Here is a 16,301-nt window from a genome sequence, read left to right as displayed (position 1 = left end):
TAATCAACTCTGAAAGGTATCACCTCTCTTTTCTTTAATATTTAATGAATGTAGTCATCAGTGTATTACACAGATTAATCATTCTTGACTGGACAAGCTCCAGAGGAGCAACTGGATCCTTAAATATTCACCAGTGCTTCCACCAAGTTAATTTTCACTCTTACATCCAAATAGACCTAAGCAGTTGAAAACATAAGAAAAATAAGAGCGTGTATTAACTGAGAAACCACATACAAACCAAGGAATATGGAGAGAGGATTTTTTAAAGGTTGAAGGGGTGGGGCGATGTAAGAGTTGGGAACAAAGTTTGTCACACTTCACATACTAATAGCTCCAATCCACTTAAATGCTGACCAGTTAAAAGTAGGCCTTCAAGTACAGGGTGTGGATAGAGTTTAATCTGGTTGGACAACACTTTACCTAGGACTTAAGTCCTTCACAATAAAATGAATACAGAAGCAGCTTCGTGTTCTTCACTTTGCCTTTCATAACTGCTGTGGGTTAAGATGGATTCCACTTAAAACCAACCTCCTACAGATCAGTGGAACTTTTCTAGCCAACCACACACCATACCCACCACCCCTCACACCTTGACATTAGTCAGATTTAAGCCAATAAGGAAAGACTTTAGCCTCACACCTAGGTTATGCCAGGAGAGCTGGCTAGAAGGCGATGTTGGTACTGAAGTACAGTATTTCTGGCTTGTTGTTCCAAGTATGTACAACACGTAGCACTGCTGAATAGGTAAACATGTGCAGAGGGGAAGATGAGGTGTGGGCTTATAGAAAGAGTCAAATGGAAATCAAAAGGACTTTCTATTTCAGAGTGCCCTTATCTTTCTTTGTAGAGGTTATCCAATAGTTTTGTTAATTACATTGTGTACTTCTGAGTTCATTCCCGAGCTGTTGTGTTGTAATTTTTTTCTGTTTTGTAGATCCAAGCAATCTCAGGTACTAAAGGATCACATTGATTGGGATCACACAACAGAGAACAGATGGACAAGAGGACTTTTGAAATAGTTATTGCTGGAGACCACTGTGCGCATAGAATATCAGGACAAATGCTGCCATTACTGTTAATATCAGGGTGGTAAATTCTTGCTATAAATGCAACCTTGGGTAGTTTGAAGGGGTAATCCAGAGGGAAATGAAATGTCAAGAAAAATACTCCAATGTGATAGAGACTGTCATTTGGCCCCATATTAGCCTGCCAAGGGAACAGATCATCTCCAACAGGACCTGCTGAACACTGTGCTGCGGTGGGGGTGGGGGTCCTGGGCCAGGTCACTCAATTCCTTGTAAATTCTCTTTAGAGTCATAGTGGGAGGTGGGTAGCAGGGACCCAGCCACCCCCAGCAGTGATGGGGGTGGGACAGGGAAGGAATGAGCGGGCCTGAGGCTGACTTGGGATTGAGGTTGGCAGGAGAGGACCAGGAGTTGGGGTGGTGCAGGTTCAAAGGGATAGGCTGGAAGCCAGGACTCACTCAGCCCCCCGGGCCTGCTACAGCAGTCCAAGGTCTCACCATTATCTCATAATGGGGACTAAGTTTCAATATGATTTGTCAAACCAGACAAACCATAGCAGATACCATCACAGCTGCCCAGATCAACAAAGTAGGAACAGCTGAAGCACTAGTCAAAGGGCAGTACTCACAGTATAGACACAACACAGACATATGAAGGGAGTCCTCTGAAACTGTGCAATGGCAGTAATACTGGAAACAAAACACACTCCTGGGGTCGGTGCTGTGGCATAGCAGGTGAAGCTGTCACCTGCAGTGTCAGCATCTGATGTGGACACTGGTTCGAGTCCTGGCAGTTCCACTTCTGATCCAGCTCTCTGCTATGACCTGGGAGAGCAGTGGGAGATGACCCAAGTCCTTGGGCCCCTGCACCTGCGTGGGAGACCTGGAAGAAGCTCCAGGCTCCTGGATTCAGATTGGGCCAGCTCTTGCTGTTATGGCCATCAGGGGAGTGAACCAGCAGATAGAAGACCTCTCTCTCTCTTTCTCTGCCTGCCTTTCTGCAACAGTTGGCCCTGTTAAAAACTCCAACACACAGCAAGATTATTCCAGCAAAAAAAGAAAGGTGCAATGACCAAGACATGACCTGGGTATAGCATGAGCACAGAAGGTTATTCTCCTCAATTCTTTGATCTATTTCATTCCATTCTTTCACTTTCCCCCAGGTAATTAGAGCCAAACTTCTGATTTCAATGGAGTCTATTAGCTCCTTATACACACTTTGGATTTCTTACCTAGAATACAAAAATGCCTGTCAAATATGTCTATCACAGGTCCTTCAAGGCACCAAGCACCAAGAATATAAATAAAAATATTACCCTGAGTCATTCACTGTATTTCCCATCTGCACTGCTTCTCCAAACCTCTAGTTGGTCACTTTCTTGAGCCTTCCTTCAAATTCCATTCAGAAACACTTATCTGAAACACGAGGTAATTTTATTACCAATCCCCCACTCCCATCCTGCTCCTCTGTTTCAAAGCTGCCCAAGCAAAATCAGGCATTCTTAGTGTGGTGTGCAAGATCCTAAAAGCCCTGGCTCCTGCCGCTCCTCTGATGGTATCCAGCGCTCTAGCCAGCCACAAACCCCTCGCACACATCAGCCCCACCACAAACTCTGAAGAATCAGGCAGTGCTCTCACCCCGGGGTACTTCCCCACCTCAGTGCCTTTGTACTTACTGTTCTACTGCCTCGTGAATCTCCACATTTCATCCATGGTTGGGCCAACCTAGGTCACACTAAGTGCCTCTGGTTCTGAACTCCCATAGCAAGTGGTCATTCACCCTTCTCTGTCACGCTTTATTAATAAATAATAATAAAATAATAAAAGTTAAGCAGGCTGGTGGCTGGAGGAGATGCTATGCCCTTGCAGCAAGGTGAGAGGAGCCTGCTGCAGCCCGTGTCACTGGTGATATTTTACCTGAGGGGGAACCTTGTGGACCACGCTGATTTTGAGTCCATCCTGGAGGCTGGGCAGGGGGGCAGTGTGCCCACCTAACCCCGTGAAGGGAGAGCACATTTCTTTCTCCCCATCCTCCCACAAGGGTACCCAGTAACTAGCAGGAAGAAAACGCCATCTTAGGAAGACAAGTAGAAGCTGCAGCAGCCCAATTGCAATGGGGGATTTTATCAAACGGATAATTCTGCGATCCCCGCTGACTTTGAGTCTGGCCTAGAGGGCTGGCAAGGGGCAGGATGCCCACTTAGGCCTGTGAAACCCTCCCCTCCCCCAGCTCTATCAAGGCACCCAGGTTCAACCTGCCAAGGTGGAGCACCAACTTCTATAAGGTAGGCACCTGGCTCTGGGAACGCCTCAGCTCTCATGGGACTAAGAGCAGATCCCTGCTTCCTGTGACTGTGGGAGCTCTGCACGCTATGACTGTGGGGATTCTGTGATGGTGCAATAGGGCATGGGATGTGGCTGGGTCTCTGGGCAATCACTGTGTCTGGCTTCAGGGGCTCAGAGTTCCCTGAGTGCCTATGGTGGGTCACCACGGACAGTTCCACGCTCACACTGAAGAACTCACAGAGCCCCTGGTGGTTCATGTACCTGTGTGGGTGGAGTGTATAGCCACTATGGGCTCACTCTGGGCAGTTGGTTCACCTTGGCAGAGGGGGTGAGGCTGTGATTATGCCAGCAGACACAATCATACCTTCCCCCACCTGCCAACCACAGAGTCTACCATGCCAAAATAGCGTGTCACTCTAGACTCTTGCCTTACCCTCAAGCACTGGCTAGAGCTCCCCGGCCCCACTCAGCACATGCTTCTGGTATCTGCTGAGGGAGCAGACACTCCACTAAGCCACAGAGGCATATTTCAAAGAGAACTGCCCTCAGGAAAAAGAAAGTGTTTCTATAGATGCCTAAAAATAAATGCATAGATACAAGAAAAATGAACAAGGGAGATAATATGAATTTATGAATTCCCAAAAGGAATACAATATTTCAATATTAGAATGTGAAGATGAAGAGACTGATAAAATGCCTGAGAAGGAATTCAAAAGAATGATCATAAGATTACTCAAGGGGTCAGCACTGTGGCATAGCAGGTAAAGCCACCACCTGTGGCACCAGCATCCCATATGGGCACTAGTTCATGTCCCAGTTGCTCCACTTCCAATCCAGTTCCCTGATAATGGCTTGGGAAGGCATTAGAGGATGGCACAAGTGCTTGGGCCCCTGCATCCATGTGGGAGAGCTGGAGATTGTTGGAACTCACAGTGAGTTTGGCAAAGTTGCAGGATATAAAATCAACACTTAAAAATCAATATCCTTTATATACAAAAACAATGCCATGGCTGAGAAAGAGCTTGTAAGATCAGGCCTATTCATGATAGCTACAAAAAATTTAAGTACCTGGTATTAAAGTTAACCAATGGCTGGCGCCACAGCTCACCAGGCTAATCCTCCACCTGCGGTGCCAGCACCCCGGGGTTCTAGTCCCAGTTGGGGCATTGGATTCTGTCCTGGTTGTTCCTCTTCTAGTCCAGCTCTCTGCTGTGGCCTGGGAAGGCGGTGGAGGATGATCCAAGTGCTTGGGCCTTGCACCCGCATGGGAGACCAGGAGGAAGCACCTGGATCCTGGCTTCAGATCAGCGCAGCGTGTCGGCCCTAGCGGCCATTTGGGGGATGAACCAATGGAAGGAAGACCTTTCTCTCTGTCTCTCTCTCTCACTGTCTAACTCTGCCTGTCAAAAAAAAAAAAAAAAGTTAACCAAGGATGTGGAAGATCCCTACAATGAAAATTCCAAAATATTAAGGAAAAAATAGAGGAAGACACCAAGAAATGGAAAACTCTTCTATGTTCCTAGATTGGAAGGATTAATATCATCAAAATGTCCACACCATCCAAAGCAATTTACAGATTCAATGCAATCCCAATCAAAATACCAAGGATGTTCTTCTCAGATCTAGAAAAAAATGACCCTAAAATTCAAATTCATATGGAACCACAAGAGACCCCAAATATCTAAAGCAATTCCTAAACAATAAAAATAAAGCTGGAAGCATTACAATGCTTGACTTCAAAACATATTACAGGGGCTGCCGCCACGGCTCAATAGGCTAATCCTCCGCCTGCGGCACCAGCACACCGGGTTCTAGTCCTGGTCCGGGCGCCGGATTGCCTGGTCCCGGTTGCCCCTCTTCCAGGCCTGCTCTCTGCTGTGGCCTGGAAGTGCAGTGGAGGATGGCCCAAGTGCTTGGGCCCTGCACCCCATGGGAGACCAGGAGAAGCACCTGACTCCTGCCATCGGATCAGCGAGGTGCGCCGGCCGCATTGCACCAGCCACGGCGGCCATCAGAGGGTGAACCAACGGCAAAAGAAGACCTTTCTCTCTGTCTCTCTCTCACTGTCCACTCTGCCTGTCAAAAAAAAAAAAAACATATTACAGGGTAGTTATAATCAAAATACCCTAATATTGACACGTCTACCAATGGAACAGACTAAAAATCCCCGAAATTAATCCATGCAACTATAACCAACTAATCTTTGACAAACAAGCTAAAATCACTCCCTGGAGAAAAAATATACTCTTCAACAAATGGTGTTGGAGAAATTGGATCTCTGTATCAGAAGTATGAAACAAGAGCCCTACCTTACACCGCGTATAAAAATCAATTCACAGTGGATCAGGGATCTAAATCTCAGACCTAAAACCATTCAATTACTACAGGAAAATATGGCAGATACATTGCAAAGCATTGGCATAGGCAAAGACTTCTTGGATAAGACCCTAGTAGCACAGGCTAAAGGCAAAAATAAATAAATGGGATGTCCAGCCAGGAAGGTGGCAAGAAGAAGCCCCTGAAACAGCCCAAGAAGCAGGCCAAGGAGATGGATGAGGAAGATAAGGCTTTCAAGCAAAAACAGAAAGAGGAGCAGAAGAAACTCGAGGAGCTAAAAGCAAAGGCAGTGGGGAAGGGCCCCCTGGCCACAGGTGGAATTAAGAAATCTGGCAAAAAGTAAGCTATTCCTTGTGCCTGAAGTGATGATGCCCTTGATTGCATTCCTAGCTAAACATCTCGATTCCCGGCCATAACATCTTATGCCACCCGTAGTTAGAATGAAGTGTTAAGAGTTAAGTGTTATCTTGGAGCCTGTTGTAGATTTACAAATAAAATTTTGTAAAAAGGGGAATAGACCCCACTGTACTGTAAAAATAAATAAATAAATAAATAAATAAATAAATGGGATTACATCAAACTAAGCTTCTGTACAGCAAAGGAAACAACAAAGTAAAGAGGCAACCAAAAGAATGGGAGAAAATATTTGCAAACTATACATCTGATAAAGGATTAGTATCAAGAATATATAAAGAGTTCAAGAAACTCAACAACAGAAAAATAAGCAATCCAGTTAAGAAATGGACTAAGGATATGAAAAGACATTTTTCAAAGAATGAAATACAAATGGCCAACAGACACATAAAAAGTTGTTCAGGATCATTAATCACCAGGAAGATGCAAATAAAAACCAGTTAGAATGGCTATCACCCAAAAGTCAAAAAATACCAAATGCTGCCTAGGATGTGGTGAAAAAGTACTCTAATGCACTGTGTGAATGTAAACTCATACAACCACTATGGAAGACAGTATGGAGCGCAGATTCCTCAGAAATCTGAAAGCAGATCTACCATACGACCCAGTCATCCCACTCCTGGGAATTTACTCAAAGAAAATGAAATCAACATATGAAAATGTTGTCTGTTGGGGTCGTCATTGTAGCATAGCAGGTAAGCCACCACCTGTGACGTGGCATCCCATATGGGCACTGGTTCGAGACCTGGCTGCTCCACTTTTGACCCAGCTTTCCACTAATGTGCCTGGGAAATGAGTGGAAGATGGCTCCAAGTTCATGGAAAATGTGTACTACAAAAAAACTGCATAGATTCCAAAAGCTTTTGCACTAAGTTTATCTTTTAATTTCATTTTTCCACGAATATTTTGGAGTCTCCCCCATAGAAGAGGCCCAAGAGATTTCTATTGGGTACAGTGTTTTCAAAGGAAAAATAAAACCTTGACTGACTTCCCTCTTCTCTGACCACACTGGGCTAATCTCCATCCTTTCTCAGATATGCACTCATACTCCCATTCTTCGACAGGTATACACAAGCAAATGTGAAGGAAATGTAAAATTAAAATATGAAAAGTAGGGGTCAGCATTGTGGCATAATTGGTTAAGCTGCTGCCTGCAACACTGGCATCACATATGGGCCCCAGTTCAAGTCCCAGCTGCTGTCATTTCTGATCCAGTTTCCTGCTAGTGTACCTGGGAAAGCAGAGGAAGATGGCCCAAGTGCTTGGGGCCCTGCATGCACATGGGAAAGTTGGATGAAGCTCTCGGCTCCCAGCTTTGGCCTGGCCCACCCCTGGCCATTGCAGCTATTTGGGGAGTGAACAAGCAGATGAAAGATTTTTTTTCTCTGTCTCTCTGTAATTTTACCTTTCAAATAAACAAAATAAATCTTAATATGAAAAATTAACTTCATTAACCCAAATGTACACTGGGTTACCTTGAGAATAGAAAACAGTACCCAACCTAGCACTGCTATTGCCAGAATTTTATCTTTGATCCATCTCATTTCTCTATCTCTGCCTCGAGGGAGACATTGGACTTGATTCCACACTCTACATCGATAGCTCCCAATCTATATTTCTTGGTCTGAATATCAACCTTCTCTCATGGCTCTGTTCCCAAGCCAGCAAGGTTATAAATTAGACTGAAGTCTTCCCTTGGTCTTTCAACACAAATGCACAGAGCAACTACAAACAATTAGCAGTTGCCAGAGCATAAATCAAATCTAGCAAGGAAAGGACAGCTGAACTCCAACACATGTGGTCGAGTCGTTAACAAACTTGTTTTAGCCAAGAAACCCTCTGTTCAAACAAAATATGACTCAGAAACACAATATGCAAAATTAAGAATAACACATCTGTTCAGGTTGCAGAAGTAGCCAACAGAAAGGAACCCTCAGCTGGAAGCTGGACCCCCTCCCACTATCCACCCACTCTGCGTATGCCCTGGAGCAGCCCCTGAGGGCTCCTTGAAACCTCCAGAGGACTGCAAAACAATTCAAACACTGCTGATCACGATCCATGAAAATGTTTTCTATACATTTTTACACTTTTTAAATAAAAAATAAACAGTTAAAATAAAACTGGAGAAAGCTAATTAGTAGGTGAGAATCTCTATGAGAGTTAAAAATGACAAATAACAAATGTCAGAGGTATATATTGTGGTACAACAAGTTAAGTCATTGCTTGGGACACATGCTTTCCATCTCAGAGTGCCTGGTTCAACCCAGCTACTCTGTGCTTCAGATCCAGCTTCCTGTTAATGTGCCTGGGAGGCAGGGAATGATGACCCAAGTATTTAGTTCCAGTCACCCACATAGGAGACAAGGATGACGGTTTTAGCTCTTGGCTTTGGCCTTACCCAGACCTGACTACTGTGGGCATCTGCAGATGAAAGATCTCTCCCTGTCATTCTACTTTTCCAACAAGTAAATCTTCAAAACACACACACACACACACAATGTCATTAAATGCAAGGTCAGTTCTAAGGAGTCCACAAAAATCAGTCTTTTTCAGGTCCTATGTCAATCATCTCATCACATAAAGTTGACAACTCAATCTACTTAAGGAAACATAATAAACAAGGCTACAGCTATAAGTTACATTAGAGGAAACAGATTGTTTGAGAGTCAGATTATTGTCTTCAACAAATATACTATATGATGCCACAATAATCAAAAACATGAAACAAGTTTGTTAATTAACTTGTTGGTTGCAATTATATCAGCTTGATTGAACTGGTTTTGACACTGTATAAACATAAGCTTAGTGAATTCCTTGGGGAGTTAAAGAAAAAGTTAGTGAAAATTCACTCAACTATTGGGAAAGCTTCTCACATAGTGAATGGGCACTATATAGAGAAAATACTAAAAAAAATTAAGAAATGGGGAAAAATACATCACTTTTAATCTTTGTGTATATGTGATGAAGATATCATAACAACCATTTGTTTCACTAAGATTTTTCCTGAAGAAGCATAAAGCTGTTATTACATGAATCAGTGCCTCTCAACTCTGGCAGGAGATAAAACTCACAAGGTAGCCTTAAAGAACTGACCTTGGGGCCATAGTGGTTGTCTCCACCTGCAATGTCAACATCCCGTATGTTTGAGACCTGGCTGGTCCACATCTGATCCTGCTCCCCGCTAATGTGGCTGGGAAGACAGTGGAAGATGGCCCAAGTACTTCGGCCCCTGCACCCACGTGGGATACTGGAAGAAGCCCCTGCCTCAGGGCTTTGGCATGGCCCAGCCCGGGCCATTGCAGCCATATGGGGAATGAACCAGCAGACAGAAGATTCTCTCATTCTCTTATGCTCTCATTTTCTCTCTCTTCTGTCTCTGTAATTCTGCAACTCTGCCTTCCAAGTAAATAAATTGGCTGCAATGGCTGGAGCTGCACCAGTATGAAGACAGGAGCTTCTTCCCGGTCTCCCATGTGGGTGCAGGAGCCCAAGGAATTGGGCCATCTTCTACCACTTTCCCAGGCCACAAAAGAGAGCTGGATCAGAAGTGGAGCTGCCAGGACTTGAACCGATACCCATATGGGGTGCCGGCACTGCAGGTGGCAGCTTTACCTGCTACACCACAGAGCCAACTCCTTGAGGCTGGTTTTTTGAAAGTTATCTTGTTGCCCATCTCTGTCTAAAGAAGTATTTCTGCATTCTCTCTTAAAGCTGATTCAACCTTGTTGTGAGTTTCAGCCTTTGGTTTTCTGATGCTTTTCTGATCGAACACAAATGTGGTTGTTTTGAAGTTACTGATTCAAAAAGCTGAAATTGCCATTTTGAGAAATACAACTGCTTTCAACATATAAATATGAGTTCATTTCCACAGAAAGCATTTCATCAGGCAAAATAAATTACAAAACAATGCCATTTGGCCCCAAAATAAGCTCTTAGTTCATAATATGTCAAGTAAACCATAAAATGGTATATTCTACTCATGAATATTTTGAAAAATTATAGTCTACAAATGTTTTGTGATAAATTTCAAGCATTAGCGTACCTAACATTTTGTCTTACTCTTCTGTTTTCATTTATTAACAGAGAGCCATAGGCAGAATTTGGGGGACATGGTTGCTGATTTACAGTAATTTGGAAGTTTTAAAACTAGGTTCGGGACTTCCCTCCAATTTCAAGTGCCTAATTCTATTAGAGGCTCAGAAACAAGAGCTCTTTTCCACACCCAGAAAAAGGAGCTATTTTCAAGACATACGGGTACCCCTAGAAATCAAAACATTAGAAGCTCTCTTCACTAAGGCAATTAGAAGTCAGTTGCCTTTCTTGGTTGAATCACACTCAGATTTCCTGCTTCCTTTCCTTAGAAGCATTTGGCTTAGTGGTTAACACCTCACGAGGAAAGCTCACATCCAGTATCAGAGTGCTGGATTCAAGTGCCACCTCCAAGCCCAAATCCAGCTTCCTGCGAATGTGCACCCTGGGACACAGCAGATGATGGCTCGATTATTTGGGTACCTACCAGCCATGTGGGAACCTGGATTGGATTCCAGACTCCTGGCTTCAGCCTGACCCAGCTCTGGCTGCTGGAGGCACTTAGGGGAGTGAATCAGTGAACAAGAGCTGTCTGTCTGCCTATTTGTGTCTCTTTCTCTGCCTCTCAAATAAATAAATAAATAAATAAAATTTTAAAATAGAGCAAGATCTAATGAAGCTTTAACAACAACAACAACAACAACAAAAAACCTGAATGCAAAATATTTCCTGGCACTTTTACTGTATTTTTCTAGACTTTTACAGCTGTCTATATACCACAGCTTAGTAGTAGTTTATTCATGCGGCTTTTTAAATTTGACATAAAATTGATATAACATAAACTTCACTATTTTAATCATTTTACAGTGTACAATTCAGCAGCTTTTAGAATAATTGCAGCACAGTGCAATCATCACCAAAATGTAATTCCAGAACACAGCCATCACCCCAGAAAGAAACCCCGGATCCATCATCAGTTGCTCCCAGTTCTCCCTACTTCCATCTCCTGGCAACCACTAATCTGGTTTCTGTCTATATGGATTTGCCTATTTCATACAAATGAAATTACATAATATGTGTCCTTTCTGATCTGGCTCTTTTTCATTTAGCATAACATTTTCAAGTTTCCTCCATGTCACAACACGTATTGATACTATGGGACTTTTAAAAATTATTTTATTTATTTATTTTCATTTTATTTGAAGGAGGAGGAGAGAGGGAGAGAGGGAGAGAGGGAGAGAGGGGGAGAGAGAGAGAGAGAGAAAGAGAATCTTCCAAATGCAGATTAACTCTCCAAATGCCTGCAATGCAATAGTCAGGGCTGGGCCAAGCCCAAGTCAGGAGCCCGGAACTCAACCCAAGTGTCCCATGTGGTAGTAGGAACCCAAGTACCTGTGTCACCATCTGCTGTGTCTCAGGTTGCACATTAGCAGGAAGCTGGGTCATAGAGGAATCAGGACTTGAACCAGGCACTCTGATAGGAGAGGTGGATGTCCCAAGCAGCATCTTGATCACTGTGCCAAACACTTAACCTCAATACTGCTTTTTATCTTGGTTTCCTTTTATGGGTTTACATGGAAATCAACTTGCTTTTCATAGAAACAAAATTCTTTTTGGCACATCTTATGGCAAAGCTTATTTAATGAAATTACAAGATTATAATATCAAGTCCAATTGACCTAAACAAGATTGTGATCAAATGCCACTATAGACATGTACCTGAGCTGGTAAGAGCAAATTATACCCAGGTATTATGATCCTAACTATTTCCCACAGTGGTCTCTGTGCTCTGAGATACCGCCAGCACGCAGGGTGAGGGAGGGAGAGCATTGGTTCACCCAATGAACTGCTTTGGTGTTGGTGAGAACTCCATCACACAGGACAGGGGGAGCAATGCAGAAGGGTGCAGAAGTGATAAATGTCTAGTACACAGTCTGATACAGCCTGAACTGATCTCCAAAAGGAAGTCTTCCATGTATTCAAAAAGAAGCAAGATGTGTGCCTGCACAAAGATGGCCAGTCTATCTGTGTGCCCGGCAAAAGCTATCCCATGCTGCCCATCTTCCTAGGAACCACTCAGTATCACTTCCTCTGTCAAATCCTCCCCAGACCTGACTCCTCACAGTGACTGCACTCTTTTCTCTTTCCTTTTAATTTCCAAATTACTCATCTTTGCATAAGTCTTCAATAAGGAGAATTTGATAAATATATTTATTAACAAGTGGCTGAACACATTTAGTAACTAATTAATGCTATGCCTCCTCCTACCTAGCAGCAGCAACACACCCAACACACCAGTGTGCAGTCAAAGGGGGAGGAATGTGTACCTTAGGGACAAAGTGGTGGGTGAATGAAGAAAAAAATCGACTACTCTGGGTGCCTAGCAGGCATCAGAAATTGTGACTCTTCAAGTGTTTAACAGAGGCCAGTTTCAATCAGACAATGTTCTAGATAATGACACTTCCTGATGTCCTTTGATATAGAGCAAGTTAAAAACAAAGATAAAGGAGCCGGCGCTGGTGCATAGTAGGCTAAGCCTCGACTTGCAATGCCAGCATCCCATATGGATGTTGGTTGGCGTCCTGGCTGCTCCACTTCAGATCCAGCTCTCTGCTATGGCCCGAGAAAGCAGTGGAGGATGGCCCAAGTGCTTGGCCGCCGCACCCATGTGGCAGACCTGGAGGAAGCTCCTGGCTTCTGGCTTCGGGTCAGCTCAGCTCAGGCCATTGTGGCCATTTGGGGAGTGAACCAGCAGATGGAAGACCTTTCTGTGGAAGACCTTTCTCTGTCTCTCCCTCTCTCTGTAACTCTGGGTCTCAAATAAATAAATATACTACTTTAAAAAACAAAATAAATAAAAGCACACATAAAAATAAAAATAAATTCTTTGTGCTTGAAATCCCCTAATAGTTTCAGCTGTAGATTTGGTTTTTGTCAAATTCTTGTACCACTTTAATAGGTGAGTTTCAGCTCTATTAGAAAAGTATACACAAGAAAATAACTCCCAAATTAGTGATTTTTTTAAAAGCAAACTATTGGTTAGGTAAGGAATGCATAAACACCACCAAAAGCTGCACTGAATACTTTTTTTTTTTTTTTTTTGGCTGTATACAACTGAAAAACTGCCAAGTTCATTTTGATAAGCCTTTGTTAAAAACAACAAACATGTCTGAGCTTGCAAACCATGCCATTTAGAAGAAAAGGCAATTGAGAGAATTAAAGAATACTTAGAATTGGAATGTCTGATTAAAAGAAGAAGTACCAGGGTAACAGATTTACCAATAAGGCACAACACAGTCCAGCCCGTGAATATGGAGCAGTGGCGGCGGGGGGGGATGTAAAATGAGACGAAATAAAAACACTGTCTTCATAAATAAGTAAAAGGCTGTATCTCACAAACTAATGCAATTATAGTCACCAACACTAACAAGGTAGCACTAACACACAGGAGAAAACTAATCCTCCAGTGCTTCATTGCGTTTAAAGTTACCACAATGTCGTCCCCACAATAAAGAAAATGGCATTCATGTACTCTATATGAATACACATTAACTCACCAAATAGGAGAACTACCATTCCTGTTCAGAAAAACGTTAATGAAGTCACAGTAACGTCATCTGAATGCATGTCCCTGTGTGTTGCAATTGTACAATCAGAACAATGGCACTGGAAGGAACAGTTGGAATGTGTATGTCCATTTCCCTAATATAAGCAAAACTGAAATTCTCCTCAAGTCATCTAACAAAATCCTGTGAAATTTTTAATGAATGAGTTGTAACTTCAGTGCCACAGGATCAAAGTTCCTTATTTTGTTCATTGACACATCTCAAATGCCCAAAACAGCACTGGGCACATTAGAGGCACTTATTATATTTACCTAAATTGAAAAAAAAAAAACATTTAAAAATATTAAAAATAAATGCTGGGCAAGGCAGTTTAAAATTCCTTTCTTAGCTCTGTTACAGGTCATGGTGTTAATCACAATAAACAGTTGGTCCTCATATAATCCACGTCCCCCAAGCCTGCTCCAAAACCCCAGCACGTATGTATTTCACTCTGTGTAGTCACCATGTGGCATGGAGAGCAGAGAACCAGCAGAGACTGGTGATAGATAGGGGTAGACTTCTTCCCATCCATTCTGATTACTTTTCTTCTTCTGGGGGTTCACCTGCAATGCATCTGCATATCCATCTTCATATAAGAAGAATTTAACATATTATTTAAAATTAGAGATTTCTATTTTTAGAAATTGTATTTCAAAGGCAGCTTGGCTAATTCCATCTCTCTCATCTATTTCAGAATCCTAACAGGTTTTTTTAAGAAATAAAAATAAGAGGAAGAAAATTATATGATTAGTGATTTCTTTAAGATTAATTAATTAATAAACTTGAAGTCAGAGTTAGAGAGAGAGAAGAGACAGAGATCTTCCATCAACTGCTCCCCTCCCCAGATGGCTGCATTTGGCCAGGCTGAAGCTAGGAGCCAGGAACTTCTTCCAGTTCTCCCACATGGGTGGCAGTGGCCCAAACACTTAAGCCATTTTCTTCTGCTTTTCCCAGGCCATTAGCAGGGAGCTGGATCGAAAGTGAAGTAGCCAGGGACACACACCAGTGCTCATATAGGGCATCACAATGGTAGGCAGTGGCTTTACACGCTATGCCACAACACTGGCCCTAATTAGTGATTCTGGAGACAGGACAGACTTTTGGCATGCTGGTAAACGTGCTGCCTGGGATGCCCATATGCCATATCAGAGTGCCTGTGTTCAAGTCCAGGCTCCACTTCCAATTCCAGCTTCCTGCTAATGTGCATCACAGGAGGCAGCAGATGATGGCTCAAGTTGAGTTGGTACAGCAAGGGATAGCACAAGTGGTTGAGTTCTTATCACCCACATGAGAGACCTAGATGGAGTTTCCAGCTCCTGGCTTCAGCTTAACCCAGCCCCAGCTATTCTGTGACAGCATTAGAGGAGCAAACCAGTGGTGTAGAGATTCATTCTCCCTCCCTCCCTCCCTCCCTCCCTCTCTTTCAAATAAATAAATTAAAAACAAAACAAAAAACTTGGCAAGCAATATGCCTTGAAAACTGAACTAGGAGCTGGCATTCTGGCACAGTGGATTAAGCCACTGCCTAATGCCAGCATCCCACATGGCACTGCTTTGAGTCCTGGTTGCTCACTTCTGATCCAGCTCCCTGATAACACACCTAGGAAAGCAGAGGAAGATGGCCAAATGCTTGGGCCCCTGCACCCACATGGGAGACCCAGCTGGAGTTCCAGGCTCCTGGCCCTGCTGTGGCCATTTGGGGAGTGAACCAGTAGATGGAAGGTCTGTGTGTGTGTACGTTCATATCTCCCTCTCTCTGTAACTCAACCTTTTAGATAAATAAATAAATCAGAAAAGAAGGAAGGAAGGAATAAAAGAAGGAAAGAAAGAAAACTGAACTAGGTGGAAAACAGAAGGCCTAGATTCCAGAGTTGCTTCCAACACCAGTTCACAGTGTGAATTTAGCCAGACCCGAGCTTCCTGTGCTGTAAGGTGAAGGATTTAAATACAGCAGATGACCCCTACAGCCCTTTACAGTTTCTAAGGCCCTGTGATTACAAGGGATCAAGTCCTGTCACTAGTCACCACTCCTCCCCATCCATTCTGCAACAGAAACAGGTTGGACACCGAGGGAGTGACATCATTGACCCTAGTGCTAATGACGTTTATGGGGACTGTAACAAGTGATTCGGGGGCATGGCTGCTGGTTTTAAAAGCTAGTGGTCTCGGATACCTGTGGAGATAGCATGTTTCCGAATATGGCAGGCCTGAAGATTTTCTCCGTGGGCTAATTGGGCTGTGCCATCGAAGAGCCCACCTCTACATGAAGAACCGACTGGGATGACAGAACTAGAGGTTCTTCAAAATGGCAGCATTTGATCAGTGTCCTGGCAGGACCCACCAGACTCGATGTTAAAAAAAAAAAAAAAATGAAAAAAGAAAACAGTGAAGAGGCTTAGAATGCAGAGTTGTGAAAACAAGTTTAAGCTGGTACTGTGGTGCAGAGGGTTAAAGCCCTGGCCTGAAGCGCTGGCATCCCATGTGGCCACCGGTTCGAGACCCGCCTGCTCCACTTCTGATCCAGCTCTCTGCTATGGCCTGGGAAAGCAGTAGAAGATGGCCCAAGTCCTTGGGCCCCTGTACCTGCGTGGGAGACCTGGAAGAAG

General features: G+C 43.5%; 1 protein-coding gene and 2 pseudogenes across 3 annotated transcripts in view; 1 reads left to right on the top strand and 2 right to left on the bottom strand.

The window, feature by feature from the left end:
- Positions 1-16,301, bottom strand: part of SLC16A12 (solute carrier family 16 member 12) — a 147,822-nt gene that overhangs the window by 117,417 nt on the left and 14,104 nt on the right. The gene's annotated exons all lie outside the window — the stretch shown is intronic.
- On the bottom strand, positions 871-1,318 carry LOC149121975 (ubiquitin-conjugating enzyme E2 D2-like; annotated as a pseudogene).
- Positions 5,770-6,134, top strand: LOC127484147 (translation machinery-associated protein 7 pseudogene; annotated as a pseudogene).

This window comes from Oryctolagus cuniculus, chromosome 15, assembly GCF_051225735.1.
Source record: "Oryctolagus cuniculus isolate XC-2025 breed Fujian yellow rabbit chromosome 15, ASM5122573v1, whole genome shotgun sequence".
Taxonomy (NCBI): domain Eukaryota; kingdom Metazoa; phylum Chordata; class Mammalia; order Lagomorpha; family Leporidae; genus Oryctolagus; species Oryctolagus cuniculus.
Note: the sequence above shows the minus strand (reverse complement) of the source record. Positions and strands in the feature narration are given on the sequence as shown.